Source organism: Camelus bactrianus, chromosome 7, assembly GCF_048773025.1.
Source record: "Camelus bactrianus isolate YW-2024 breed Bactrian camel chromosome 7, ASM4877302v1, whole genome shotgun sequence".
NCBI classification, from domain to species: domain Eukaryota; kingdom Metazoa; phylum Chordata; class Mammalia; order Artiodactyla; family Camelidae; genus Camelus; species Camelus bactrianus.
Genome location: NC_133545.1, coordinates 87,698,889 through 87,714,359, shown reverse-complemented (window position 1 = coordinate 87,714,359; position 15,471 = coordinate 87,698,889). Strand labels below are relative to the sequence as shown.

The 15,471-nt window shown below is 40.5% G+C and overlaps 1 long non-coding RNA gene across 3 annotated transcripts in view; it reads left to right on the top strand.

The window, feature by feature from the left end:
* Positions 1–15,471, top strand: part of LOC141578208 (uncharacterized) — a 31,436-nt gene that overhangs the window by 3,554 nt on the left and 12,411 nt on the right. For all 3 annotated transcript variants that reach the window (XR_012508330.1, XR_012508329.1, XR_012508328.1), the window contains exons 2-3: positions 2,641–2,840; positions 15,315–15,410. This is a non-coding gene — a long non-coding RNA (uncharacterized LOC141578208). The remainder of the gene's footprint in view (positions 1–2,640; positions 2,841–15,314; positions 15,411–15,471) is intronic.

Genomic DNA, 15,471 nt, shown 5'->3' with positions numbered 1-15,471 from the left:
ATTCATTGTATTTGATTTACGCACACACGCGCGCGCACACACACACACACACAATCAGGCTACCTCCCACTTACAGAGGAAGAAGAACCACTTATTCTGAGTTTTCATTCACTGTCCGTGAGAGCAAAGTGTCTTATGCAGACTTTCACCTGGCTTCATGCATGGTGTTTTTAGTTGGATTTCTGCTTTGTGGCCATAGAATTATTCTCCTAACAGAAGAGAGGAAGTGGAGACATAGACATTCTGCTCAGATATTGGTGTCATCATATTTGAGTTGGGAAGGACTTAAGACAGCATAGAGTCGTATCTGTTTATGGGTGAGAATCCATGATAGTGTAACTTGGACAAGAACCTGGATCTTCTGCCATCGTGCCCACGAGGGTGAAGAGGCAACTTGGTGGGGGATGGCAGTGATCCTTCTTGCTTGAGTTCCAGGGTCTTGCTAGTTTTCATTGCTCACCTGCCTTTAGTTAAGGTCCATGTGGCCTCTCATGGGAAGGTCACGCTGTTCTGATAAAGTTACTAATCAGCAAAAAGCTCTGGACCCACTCATATTTCCCAGAGTTTTTTCTGCTGACCTGCTGACACTTTATATAAATGAGACCTAAGAAACTACTGGATATAAAATCCTTTGTGTTATCCTCGAGTTCCATAGGAATGGGGTGCTGTCTCAGGCTGTCTAAGGCTAGATCTGAATAAAGATAGGGTGATAGGCTTTGCTGCTGGACCCTCCACAATCAAATGTGTTTTCCACCTTAGTGTTTAGAATCAGGCAGATGAGCTCAAATCTTGCCTTTACCAGTTATTAGCTTAGTGACCTTGGGGAAGAAACTGTACTTAATTGTGTTCAATTTTCTTTGTTTGTAAATAAGTTAAGTATTTATTTTAAGGTTTTTGATTTAGAGTTGAATGAGTTAATTTCCTCATTTATACCTAAAATACATATCGCGTGGCTCTATGATGGTGCCTTGTTGTTGATTACTAAGGCACTCGGCAGGGAGAAAGGGGGTGGGGGACCCCTGGATTCTAGAGCTTATTATATTCCAGGATATGCTTGTAAAAGACTGGATGTGCAGTGGATTTTTAGTAAATATCCATTCCTTTCCTAATCCGCATTGATTGTGTATATATCTTTATATTAATATATGAACAAATTTATAATGCAATTTAAATCTTTCTGTAGAATTTAAAATATGTAGTTGTAACAAAAATACGTGAAATAAAATGATTTCACTTTTATTTTCTTTTCAATAAGCAAAACAAAATAAAATAGAAAAGAAAAAAAAAGGTTTGAAGGAGTAGAAATAACTTTCTTTCCATAGAATCAATTCCCTAACAAAGGTTTTTTGGTTGTGTTGTTAAACAGCATATAAAATTGATAGGTTGTGACATATTGGAAATGAGGAAACAGTGGAGACATACTACCTCCAATGAAGTCATTTAGTTACCACGTCAAAACTAGTTCTGCTTCCTGAATGACAGGCCAGTAAATCGGGAGATGAGGTGTTAGAGCAAGGAATAGTGACTTTATTTGAAAAGCTGGCAGACCCAGAAGATGGCATACTGATATCCTGGAGAACCCTCTTCCCCAAGTCAGAATTCAGTCTCCTTTTTTACTAAAAAGGGGCGGGGGTGTGGTTGGTTGTTGCAAACTTCTTGCTGTACGAATTGATTTCCTTGGAATCCTTTATTCTTGCAGCTGTCCATGTGGGTCAAATCATGGCACCCCTGTAAAACCTCAAAAAAACAAAGTTTATTCTTTATTTTGCAACTTGCCATCTCTACATAAGTGTAGAAGAGCTAACATCCTTAAAGATCAGAGCCCGCAAAATAGGCCCTCCTGGATATTTCAGGCTAAAGGCAACTTTCTTTTACAAAAGGTGCAGAGATAACAAGTCTTAGCCTAGAAAACAGGGTACAGGTTTAAAGACAAACGAACACATCTAACATGGAGTCAAATTTGTTCTTTTCTATTACAATTTCTTTTTCCACCTCATAGATAATTTTAGTAAGAAACATGAGCAATTTTTTTACTTTTGCTTCTTAATAACGGATAAGTGGCCCAACTACAGTTTTGTGAACAGGGATGCTGTGCGGGCATAGGGGTCACAGCAAATTCTTGTTGGGGGTGGTCGACCCTGCAACATGTCTGATGCCCTGTGAGTATTGGTGAGAGTCCCCCTAACCAGGGGCTCTCTTCAGGAACCACCATGTGGGCATTGACCTCTGGAGACTTCTTTTTCAGCTGTAGGAAATTTTTTTTAGATGCTGTGATGAAAAAATCACTCCAGCTGGGGATAATCAGGGAATAAAGGAAGGGGAAAAGGGCTTGGAGTAGTGTAGAAGAGAAGGACAGAAGATCAGGGAGCCTGGGGGCTTGGGGGCAGGGCCTTGGGAGAGAGAGTAGCAGAGGTGGGGAGGGGCCCGGCTCCAGAACCAGCTCCTGCACCTTTCCCTGCACCCAAGCCTCACAGCTTTTAATTGGGCCCAAGACTCTTTCCTGTCTGGATGTCACCCTGGGCAGAACGTTGAGAATCGAAGGTAAGGTGTGGGCAGCACTCACCTAGGGGGTCACTGAGGACTTGGTCAAGTCCACAGTGCCTTTTCTAGTCATGTGTCTTCACCTGTTCTTTATCTCAGGATCTGAGAAGCAGGAGCAAGGAACTCAGGGAGAGATCCAGGAAGACATCTGACTCTGTTAAGAGACGACAGTCACAGCGACACGGGGAGCGAGGACACTTGCAGCAAAGTAAAATGACTTCACAACTATTGCATCAGAGCTGCAGGTGTGAGAGAGCCTAAGCCTGTCTCAGAGTGCAGGGGACAAGAGGAAAGGAATGGTAAAATTAACACTGACAATTGAAATTTTGTTAAATAGCCTGCTAATATTAATTGTATCAAATGAATGTATGCAGGTGTATTTCTATGATCATTTATAGGTACACACAACCCCACCAGCCCCTCTTTCTCCCATCGGGGATGGGCTTTCTCAACCACAGTGCCCCTCCTGGTTGAGTGGGCCACGCTGCGGGTCCTCGTCTGGGGCCAGGCTGCTGCAGGACACTGAATCCCCGAGGCAAGGCCTGGGAGACATGACAGGAACATCTCTGCTCATAACTGAGAGCCTCCGTTTCCCCCTGCAGTGTAAGAATGCCGGTGACTCAGTTAGAAGCATGCATCCAACCCGTCCTTCCGTGTCATCACCATCTAGAATCGGTGCCTGAATCTTCTGAATTTCTCCAGAATGTGGTTTAAAATCACCTTCGACAATTGAGTGTGTGTCCTCTTACAAGTGGAGGAATTGCTGCCGTTTCCCTGGAACTTACTCACCACTAGTCCATCTGATTTTTCTGTGCTAGGATTCAGTATGGCATGCTAAAAATTCTGCAGTCAGATCTTGAAACACTGATGAAGAGGATTATTTATTTTATTTCTTTATATGATAGTGTTTTACTTTCAAAATTCAGAGTTTTCGGTTCTTTCAAAAAATTTTTTGGGGGTTGGAGAAACAACTTTGCTCTTACCATCTCTGTGACCTGTTGCTTTGTGCCTCTCACCTGTCTTCTGTCACTTGTGAGGTGGTTCCATTTGTGACCCTGTCAGGGTTGTTCATGTTATAAAACATATAGTCTGTTAAAGTACAGTCCCTTTTACTCCGAAGACATTCCACAAATACTCCTTAAATCTGGGTGTGGTTTTAAGAAGACAGAATCATTAGAACATGTACTTGCAGGTTGCTAGTGCAAAATCCCCAAATCAATAGTCTAGCTCAACATCTAAAATCTTTCTAATCTACCTTGGGTTTGTATGGATAAGTGAAGCAGTTTGCTAAGAACTCAAGACCAGGGTTAGAATACAGGCTGGTGTAGCTCAGCAGGTCCTCCAAACCTGATGCTCTGCCAGAGGGAGGGGCCGAGGGGAGAGGGCTTGTCCTGCCCTCCCTGAGCTGACAATTTGATGGCAAAGATCTTTATCAGGTGAAGAACTGGGAGTTTCTTCTAAGAAGAGTGGGTTTGAAAAGAGTCCTAAAACCGCGGGAGTGACACAATCCCTTTTGTCTCAAGTACGTGAGAGCGGCTGTGGGGACACTTGGGAGACTCGTGAGTCCAGGTGTGCAGTGTTGGTGGCTTCCACTTGAGCGGTGGGATGGTCAGTGTGTAAAAGCGAACAGATTGAAGGCATGTTTAGATGGTAAAAATGAAAGGATGAATGCTGTCTGTGAAGGTAGGATGGAGGAAGGCCCAGGTTTCTGGGTGGATTAATGAGGTAAGTGATGGTCCTGCTGTGCTCTGAGGAGGGAAAGCTGCAGAGGGAGCTCTGGGGGAAAACTGATGAGTTCAGCTGTGGGTGAAGTGAAAGGCTGTTAGATGTGTGGACTGGGAGATCTGGTGAGAGCAGGTACTGAGTAGGAGGAGGGGAGAGAGACCTTCAAATCATTTTGTCTTGTGAACATACAAATAAGTATGAGTAATGACACACAACACCTCTATATTCTGGATTAAAACCCAGTAACATTTTTCTATATTGACTGCAGAGGTTCTTAATTATTTTTTAATAGAAATAAAAAAATAGAAACAAAATAGTGAAGTTAATGAACATCTTAGAGTTGATGTGTGTCCTTGTATGTATTTTGATACCTCATCTGTTTATAACCATAATCTACAAAAAGTTAGCTTGTTTAGCATAAGAGTTAAACAGAGGGACGTGAAACACACTGTTGGGGGTTGAGGCTGATCACCTTGGGCAAACTATGTCGCCTCTCTGTCCCTTAGTTACTTCTTCTGTGACTGCCTCCAGGCCCCTCATCACAGCTGATTTCCTAGACTAGATGTTGGGAGGGAGGCTGCTGAAGGGGCTAAGAAGTGGTAACTGCTTGGGATACTGAAGAGAGACGAAAACCGATTAAAGCCGAGAAAGTGAGTACAAATACCCTCAAAAAAGGAAAAAAAAAATCACAAAGTGTTTTGAGCCACTTAGCGTAAGGGAAACAAAATCACGTGGACCCAATTTTCTTGAGCATATGAGTATAGTGGGTGGAAGGGTGTCATCAGAAAAGTGTTGAGAAAAGGCCTTTTGGTTTCCCTTGACATTTGCAGTAAGGATGGGAGCAGAAGCGAAAACCCCCTGTTCACTGTGGAAGGTGCTTTTTTTTGCAAAACTGACCAAAGGTTGGAGACAAGTCATCAGCGGTGCTGGCAAATGAAGAGACTTCTGGATTGGGTGGGGCACTTGCTGTGACTTCCAGGTGGCCTGCTGGCTGGGGGCTGTGAGGCGGGCAGTAGGTTTGCAGGGAGACCGGGGCATAATTCCTGGCTCTGAGGCTGCTGGTCTGACTAGCAGACCTGAGCACCCGCAGACCTAATGGGGCAGCTCGGGATGTGGCCTGGGACACCTGCCTTTCTGAGGACAAGAAGAGGGCTCCCCTGAGGGGGTGTCCCTGTGGAGAGTGGAAAAGTCCTCCTGCAGGGGAAGAAGTGCCTCTGAGCAGGGGGAAGGATGCACAGGCAAGACCAGCCTGAGCATGGAGGTTTTGGGAAGCCGGAAGTCATAAAGTGGCCCAAGAGGCCTTGTTCCTGCGAGATTGGAAGGAAAAGATGCTGAAAAAGCAGGCTAGGGTCAGACCGTGTTGTGGGTTATGAGTGACAGTAAAGGACTGGTCAGGCAGGCACGAGAGAACCCTGTGGGCGTCCCAGCTGGGGCATCACGCCAGAGGGAGGAGCAGAGGTATGGACTTTGCCACTTATTAGCTGTGTGACTTTGAGCAATATCACCCCAACCCTCTCTATATATATCTTCATCTGTAAAGTGACACAGCTCGTGTCATCAGAAGGCTTAGTTTAGCTCTGATCCTTTAGTCCAGTCCTGTCAGTGCTGCCCTGCAAGGTTCTGCAGCAGCTGCTCTTACCCTGAGAAGGGAGGGCGTAGAGGGACATTGTAGTGCCCGAGGGCAGGAAGGGGTTGCTTTAAAAGCAGACATGTAGCCGCCTGCAGCTGCAGGCCTGCAGGCAGTTTGGTTGATGGTCCTGGAGAGGACTTTGGAGGCCATAGCATCATCTTAAAACTTGTTTTCCCTTGGGGACCGGATTTGCCTTTGCAGATTAATGTTGAAGATTTGGGCTTCTGGCAAAGCTGTTTTCAGAGATGAGTATATACATAACATATAGTATAAAATAAAATGCTTTTATTTAATCTGTGGGACTTTGTAGCTGTTTGGAGCAGTTCTGTTGGCCTGGTCTCCACGGAGGACACTAGGGTTCAGCAGAGCGTGCGGGAGGGCAGGCCAACCGCTGTGCTTCTGCGGGGGGTTCTCCCCAGCATGGAGCTCTGTTAAGTTGAATCTTCTCTGAGTTTGGTTGCCAAGCGTGCAGACAGCAAATTAATGAGTTCTGGTGTGATTGTATAATGACAGGAAGAAAGAGGAAACCGTAGTTTTTCGGGACTAGAACATGCTTTTGGTTCCTGACTCAGTGTGTTCCATTACAGAATTGATGAGTTGTGTCTATTCTGGGACTTCATTGAAATAATCGTTCAGCCTAAAATTTAAGAGTTATGTTTTATTTGGCGGGAGGCCTCGAGCCTGGATGACAGCCTCTCAGATCTCTGAGGGACTGCTCCCAAGAGGTAGGGGAGGAGCTTGGATAAATAGGAGCTTTACAACAAAGACCAGGTACTTGGAACAATAAAAGATTGCTTGTTATCTAAAGAAAGCCAGATATCTCAAGTTCAAGTATTTAGTGCTTTTCTATGTATGGGATGAAGCAAACATATGGGTTATTGAATTCATTCCTTTGGCAAGCACCTAGCTATCTAGGGACAGTATCCTGTCCTTTCTTATTCTGAGTCTGCTCAGAGGGCACCACTGTGAGTGGCTGAAAGGCTGGGTTTCAGGCATATCCTCGCTGGGGTGTGGCAGCAGCTGCTGAGGGCTTGGTCTCAGCATTCTTTGTTTACTGACATGGTTGCAGTATTTTCACTCACATTGTAGTATTTTCATTCACAGTGCTCCCCCTTGGTCCTAAATTCGACCTATATTTTGAGAGACATTTCATGACCAATTTTGTCCCACGGTGCTAGGATGGCTCATTCCTATTTCAGGTGAAGAATTTTCTGAGCTGCCATTCAAGGTGTTAGGTTTTTTTATCAGGGCCTGTTGATACTAAAAGTTTTCTGGATCGCCTGTCTTACTAGTCTATTATGATCCAGGAAATGTTTGCCCTTCGTTGCTCATTCCCATACCTAGAATCACACTATTACATTTATTTTATGCAGGGTTAAAAATTTTATCTATTTCTTCAGGATGTTTAGCCATCATCAATCTTGTAGGCCTAGTTACACGTTGGGAAATGTAACAGACAACAATTTAATAAAATAGAGATCATATAACTAATATAGCTAGTAACGTTTTTAAGTAACGAGTAAGAATTTAATAGTAGAGAAGTTGTATATTTGGGTTAAAATTTTGCTTGTATTTCTGATTGAGTTTGAGTGATCTTATGAGAAAGTTCATATTTATGGTCAGGCTCCGAGCAGGTATTAATTGGCCAGGTGAGTTCTCCCACGTTGTAAGATCAACAGTGGCCTAAACAGAACTATAAATTATTTTTAGAATAACGTTTCTGAGGGCTATCTAGTTAGAGCCTTGGAGTAGGGAAACCCACCAAGGTAACACAGAAGTACTAGACATAGGTAATTTACCATAAACTTAACAATTGGAGTAGTTCATAATCAAAGGTAGGAGAAATTGTCAAAGTAATTGGTATACAAGCCTGGTCCGTTGTCTTGGGTCAGCTGTCGAGCTCAGATGTCGTCTTCTTCTCATCCTGGCCTGGTAGCTTTTTCACCATTTTGGCATTGTTTTCAGGTGAGCAAGTGCTCTATAGGCCAGTGCATTGCAGTGGCTGTTTCTGATAGGAAATGAATCCGAAATTCCGTTTCCTTCAGCTTTTGTGTGTATGGTCTAGTTAAGAGTACTTGATAAAAGGTCTTTCCATTCAGGTTGGAGACAGTTCTTTAAGTCATGCATGTTCCAGTATGTATAATCCCCTGGCTTAGGTCATGGAGCATTGGAAATTTACACAAGGATAGATTACTGAGCTTCGGAAACAAACCTAGAGTATCCTTTTCATAATTAAATTAAACTGTACAGCAATATGACATAAAAGCAAGGAATGATCTGGGAAGTGTCTTAGTAAATATAGACCTCAATTAACAAAACTAGAACTTAATATCCAGTAAAATATAAGATTTTTTCTCTCTAAAATTACCCTCATTTTTCTCAAAGCCAAATCAAGATTAATTTCTTTACAAGTCAAGTCTGATTATTTGATCATATAGGCTTTTTTAAATTGGCTGTGTTGGAACTTTTAATAAGGAGTCTCAGGGTAGAATGTTAATAAGATTTGCTAAGGCCTGGAAAGCCCCGTCAATGGCTTGTCATGGATTTCTGCCTTACAAATTTAGGTAAATTCTTTTCTCTTTAAAATCCTTAAAATACCTTGAGATTCCTATATCTGTTAGGAGATGATCTTCCTCATTTGTCTGATAGAGCCACTGGGGACCTAAGAGTTTTTAGTCTATTGAGGGATCAGATAGAGAGAAAAGATAACTGTTCCAAGTCTGATTACATAGGTATAATTTATCAAATTGCTGTGAATCATAGCTAGCTTAAAGAGAAGAGATTCTTTATGTCTGGGAAACAGGTTAAAAGCCAGTAGTATTTTAAACAAAATCAAAATTTATAAACATATTCACCAGTTTACTCAGTCCCATGTAACTAATTCTTTTAATCACAGTTTTCATTGGAAATTTAAAATTTCTTACCCAGTTTAGTTCACTGCTATAGTTTGAAATTTATTAGAAATCAGTAAATCTCCTTGAAGAGCAAGCATTTTGCAAAACCATCAGAAGACAACCATTAACTGTCTATAAATGACAAAAGATTTAAAATCATGGTTAAACACCGTTACACTATAATCGATAAAGAAACCTGGTCACTATACCCAGAATTATCACTGGTAACATTTCAGATATACCAGAATTTTAGGGAGTCCATATAATTTCTACAATATCTATATTAATAATATTTTCTCATACAATATAACCTTAGAAGATTTATTATTCATTTGACAATATCATGTTATTTAACACGCCAATTGAAACTTACTCTTTTAAAATCTCTCTTTGGGATGTTTCAGGGGCCATCTGTAACTTCCCAAACTTAACTGGAGATTAAAAGAACTTTAATTAGAAATTGATATCTGGGGATCTTTTTAAAAGATTTCAGAACACTTGGTCAGATAAACATATAGGTCACTGTAAAGCAGTACTTATTCATTAACAAGAAAATACGTCAAAGGTAAAGGCAGAACAGATCAGTTAAGTGGTATAAGAAGGTTTACAATCTGTTGCTGAAGGTGGATTAACATTTCAAAAAACATGTTTCCTCTTAACAGCGAGAAAACCAAATCTAGTCTTGTACCAACTTACTTCTAAGATTCATTTACTTTGCCCAAGTTGATTCTAAATTTAGCCAATTCCGACAACGTACGAAACTCTTTCCTTAGGGTACCTCTTCCACAAGCCTTCCACAGCTTTCTATTCTCATATTAGTGTGTCCCTTATTTTCTCTTCCATTCAGAAATAACCAGCTTCAGGACAAAGTCACTATTTTTCATTAACAAAATATAATTCCATTCTTATATCTTCCTTTACACATTTATCTTACTTTCCTAGGATACTGAGATCATTCCCTTAAAAATAGAGTCTATTTCAGGGTGGCACCAACCATTTATTAATATAACTAAACACCTTTAGTTTCTCTGTAAGAGTAAGTTAAATGTTAAGTAATTCATATTTCAATCTTATTTTATCTGAAAATGGCATAGCTATTAAATAAAATCCTATCATTTAACTTAATTTAGCACAACTCTAGAATTTAAAGATACCAAACATTTAGAGATTATGTTAAGCATACATTTTAAAAATATATTTTAAAAATTTACCCAAAGCTCTCATCTCATTTGCATTTAATTTACTTAAAATTTTACCACACCACATTACTGTTATTTTTTTCTTGACAAATCTTCACCAGATATAACAGGATCTTATTTGACTTTCATTAAACCTAGGTACAGTAAAGGTATTATACTTAATATTGATGACTTTAAAGATGTCTATATTAATTAGAACAAACTTAAACTAAACAATATCAAATATTATCTTAATATTGAATTTTTCCAGTTCACGTGATGCTGAAAGTCAATTTGTTCAGTTTTTATTTTAAAAATACTTAATTTGTAAGCTCTTATTTTTTACGTCAATTAAGCAGAGATCTTTGACTTTGATTTTTTTTTTTTTAGCTGTATAAATATCTCACATCTGTAATGTGTATGCAGGTTTATAAACAGACAAAAGCTAGAGATCTCATAGCTTCACTTTAAAAGTTAATTATAATATAGGTATAATAATAGTTCTAGTAGGCTGAATTTGCTTGCTCAAATCACTAAGGCTTACTATTTATGAAACAGATATTTAAGATTTCTTGACAAAGTCTGAAGGACCCGTCAGAGTTCTGAGTTCTAAAATGCCAAAAATTTCTTGGCCCTAAGTTTTATCTCATTGAGCTAACTAGGCTCAGTCCTAGGTCACTGTTTCTGTATTTACATTTCTGGTCTGCAAGACAAAGACACGCTTCCAGTTCCCCAGAGAACTGCTCTGTCACCCAGAACCAATTGTATCTCCTTAATTGGCATTTTTTTTATCAATCAGGAGAGCTGTAAACAAAGAATTCAATGTTTTAAAACTTTAAGGTTTACTTTATCATGTCTTCCAAAGCTTGCATAAGGTATTTAGTGATGTCTCTTTTCCTTGAGTTATAAGTTAAACCCAGGGTAAACCTCTTATTATATTTTTTTTATTAGCCACTGTATATTAGTTTTTAGTTCTACGTTATATTGGATGGCTCATGTAACTCTATTGGTTTCCTTTACTTTGTTCAATTAATATTTTCTGAGGGACAGATATGTGCCCAGCCTTATAATACCAAGAAGGGGAAGCGTTTTTCCATTGAAACAGATCTATCCCACAACATAATTAAGCAAAAGGTTTATATAAAGACCATTTAAATATACCAATTTTATAAATATTTATCTCAAATTTTTTAAATCTTATACCTTTAATTTTTATATTTATTAGGTTTAATCAATAATTTTTATTTCTAGAAGGATTGCCAGAAACTTTTTGTTGTTGTTGTTCATTGTATCTAATTTTATAGAAAAGTCTCTAGGATGCCCAAGTTTCAGCCAAAGTGCTTAGGTCCTACTCAATTTTTAATTTGATTAATTGGTCTGTTGTCCCAATCATTAATCAAGTATATCAGTCTATATATACATATATTTTAAACTGTGGCAAATAAAATGGACTTGTTTGAACTTTAATGTTGGGGGACAGTAGGTGATCTCTTTGGCCCTTTTTTTTAACTTTACTAGTGTAGTATCAAAACCTTGTATCTATTCCAAAAATGTCCATTTTATTTATCTCATTCAAAATAACCATATAAAAATATTTATCCATTTGGGATAAGCCCTTATCTTTTTTTTTCTGACATTTTTACAATCCTTTTTCCAGTTATTCAACTTAATTACCAATAATTATTCTAAGTTTTTATTAACATCTCTAGAACCATTTATTGGAAAGGAAAAACACAAATGTAGCTTTTCAAAACAGTTTTTTTTTTAACTAAGTTCTTAGGTTAACAATTAGATATATTTTTCTATCTTTAAACTTGATTTTAATAGGTACCAATTAAACAGCTGTTTATCATGAGATCTCTTTCAACTTTCACAAATTTAAAAGCTTTTCCAAATTAAAGGATCCATCATATGGCCATCAATTTATATATATATATATATAGTGATTTTAAATGAATAAGATGAAGAGGCTTTTCCACATGAGAGTGGGGGTGTTGCCTAAATAAAATTCAAAGCTTTACTCTCCAAAATCTAAAGGCCTTTGTGGTCCAGGCTGATGCAACAAAGTTTAAGATGGCAAAATATCTGAAAATTGGTACAAAGAATTGCTTAGAATCCAATTTATTTACGTGGCCACCATATGTACGCAATACTTGTACCTTTTGTATGGCAGAGTCCAAGGTTTCCTTTAAAAAGAAAGTAAACATACATATACGTACATAAACACACTTAAAAGACCCAGAGAAAGATAAAACGTTTACATTTCAAGGACACAGGAAGAGAAATTCAAGTTCCCCCTAAAGTGGATTTTGTTTTTATAAGTTCAGAATTCCAAAAAATGTTTCTATCAGGCCTGATTATTTACTTTCAGATTGAGATTTTCTTTTCTAATTCCCAATTAATGTTGTAAGTTTTGTATGTACATAAACCTGGCTGGGGTATTAATTGGAGGCTGGCAATCTGTCATTTCTTTTTCTTTTCTTTTCTTTTTTTTATTTTTTTTGAAAGTTCTATTCCCCATTGTAAGGTCGGGTACTCAGAATAAATTTGCTAGTAAGATTTCCCGCAGGGACAACTCTATGGCATGAAGTCTTTGTCTCTACCACTCCTGCAAGATTCTCTGTCACCCGAGAAAGCTGTTACCAGCCAGGAGGATGGTCCCATTTTTGGAGTTGAATGGTTCATCATAAGAGTTTTACTTTTATCCTGAAAAATTCAATGGATGTAACCAAATTGAGGAAAACATTAGACCAGCCTCTTACCTAACCACTCAGTCCTGAACCCAGTGTTTTCAACTTGGACCCACTCAGGACGTCTCCACTGGGTGAGTATTTTCCTAATAGGTTTCCACCAGCCCACTTCTGACGTCTCTTCAATGTGGGTATTTCCCGTTACCTTTCAACGAGGTCCCACCCAGTATGTCTCCACTGGGTGGGTAATTCCCCCCAGTCTCCTTCAACTGGAGGGCCAGGTACCTGGAAACACCGCCAAATAAAACTCAGGATTATCAACCAATATATGAGATCCGAGAAACAGGAGAGACTCACCCAAATTCATCTGGACTCCCCGAGGAGGCGGATGGTCACAAAGGGCCACTGCTGGTACAAAGGCCCCAGTTACTCGGAGAGTTCAGGTGGAGAAAGTCTGCTCTGGGTCCCTTCATGGTGTCCAAAACAGTTGACTGAAATACATGTGCCACCTAAAATTTAAGAGTTATGTTTTATTTGCGGGAGGACTCGAGCCGGGATGACAGCCTCTCAGATCTCTCTGAGGGACTGCTCCCAAGAGGTTTGGGATGAGCTAGGATATATAGGAGCTTTACAACAAAGACAAGGTTGTTGGAACAATAAAAGATTGCTTGTTATCTAAAGAAAGCCAGGTATCTCAAGTTCAATAATTTAGTGCTTTTCTATATATGGGAGGAAGAAAATATTTTGGACTCACTGAATTCATTCTTTAGACAAGCACCTAGCTATCTAGGGCCAGTATCCTGTCCTTTCTTATTCTGAGTCTGCTCAGAGGGCACCATTGTGAGTTGCTGCAGCGGCTGGGCTGCAGGCCTTTCCTCGCTGGGGGGTGGCAGCAGCCGCTAATGACTTGGTTTCAGCATTCTTTGCTTACTGACATGGTTGCAGTATTTTCATTCACATTGTAGTATTTTCATTCACGGAATGATTATGGATAATCTGCAACCTTGGAAAGCAGCCGAGATGGAATTACTGCAGGTACCTTCTACTTTAATAAGCCGTGTGCAAACATAAACATGGAGGAAGCATACGTTTGGATTTGGTGGTGTAGGGAAGGGTTTCTGCACATTACAGGAGAACGCAATGCAGAATTCCTTAAGTCCACCTTTCTTTTCTGTAGTGGTTTCTGAGAACAGTTTATGGTAATTAACCAACATTGACAAACGGTGGCACACATTGCATTTAAGAGCTGGCCGACTGCACACTTAGGTATTGGACAGGTGGAATTCATAGGCAAGTGATCAGGTGGCTGGGAGAGAGTTGGAGACAAGGCCTGGGCCCAGAATCCGGTTTAAATCGCCATTTCCTCACCATAGGGCCTTGGACTAGAATGTAACCTCTCTTAACCTGTTGGTGAATCTGTGAAATGGGCATGATATTATTCGTTTCTTCCTGGGATTGTTGTAAGTTCTGAAGAGTATTGTAGCACACATGAAGCACTTAACACACTGGCATTTATCAGTGTTCACTGTGTGCGGCCGCCCCACTTCGCGTGTGTCAGAGCCGTAAAGGCAGCATTTGTCTGTTGAGGACGCACTGGTAGCCCCTTGGCTAGGTTATGAATTTGGTGATTTCCTTTAATCCTTGTAACTCTGTGTGCCATGGGCATTTATTTTCATGGACAGATGAGGAATCTCAGGGTAAAGAAGACTGTAATTTGCCCAAAGTCAGATCATAATTTTGGGTGCAGTGGCCTCGGTTCAGCATGTGCCCCAGGGCCTTCTGCCCTCTCCGTTCAGCAATAGAGCCAGATGTGGGGTCAGCTGTTTCCCAGCCCAGAATATCTGGCAGGCCGCAAGACACACTGGCCCTGCGCTGCTTGAGCAAAAACTCCGGGGGGAGGCAGTTATAAAAGGGATAAACATAAAAACAGATGACAGCAAACTGTGATCAGCACTGAGAAGGAAAGGAACACACCTCGCAGTGCAGAGCTGCGAGCTTTCCCATCAGTGCTGCTCTGGGGGCGTTCATATCGGCTAAACAAACTCTGCTGCTGCACCAAGGCAGGAAGGCAGGGAGCGTGTGGCCAGGTAGACAGGGCCTTGTTATCATACTCATTACCCATTAAGCTGCAGCTGTCACGGGCAATTACCTAGTAAACAGTTGTCGGCAATAATCATCACGCACTTTTCTTGGTAGTTTTATTGGCCCCACCTTTGAGATGAGGTCATTGAAGCTGGGGAGTTTGCTGCATGCCCGTGATCACCTTGGAAATACCCCCACTGGTCTATCAACCTAGACTGGTGTGGCTGTCATGTCCCAGCCCTGTGAATGGCATCGTGTTGCTTCTCCCAAGTGGCCCAAATGACTGACATTGATATTCTTAATTCGTAGGAAATGGTATGTGACAATAGGTGAAAAAGGTAGTAAGAAATTTTTTGGAAAACTAGAACAAAATCCAATTCTTCCCCAGCTGGGGAAGCGCACCCAGTGTCACCCACCCTACTCACTGCCTGTCACCTCCTCCTTGCTGACTCCACGTTCAGAAGCCACTCTGAGCCTTTGAAGAACATTTTGCCTCATGACACTGTTGAATAGGACCTGCGAACCCTCTGTCCCTGGTTAACCCTCTCTTCAAAGCCATTTAAATTTTTTGCAGGCTCCTCAGCTCAGATGTAAGAAAAGACTCTTTAAACTTCTTGATGCAGCTCCTTAATGAAGATCTTGTGAAGGAAACCTACTCAAAACCTGGGAGGTATGCACACAGTGACTGCAAACTCAGCACTTTGTGATGTTCAGTATCAGATTCGTGGGTG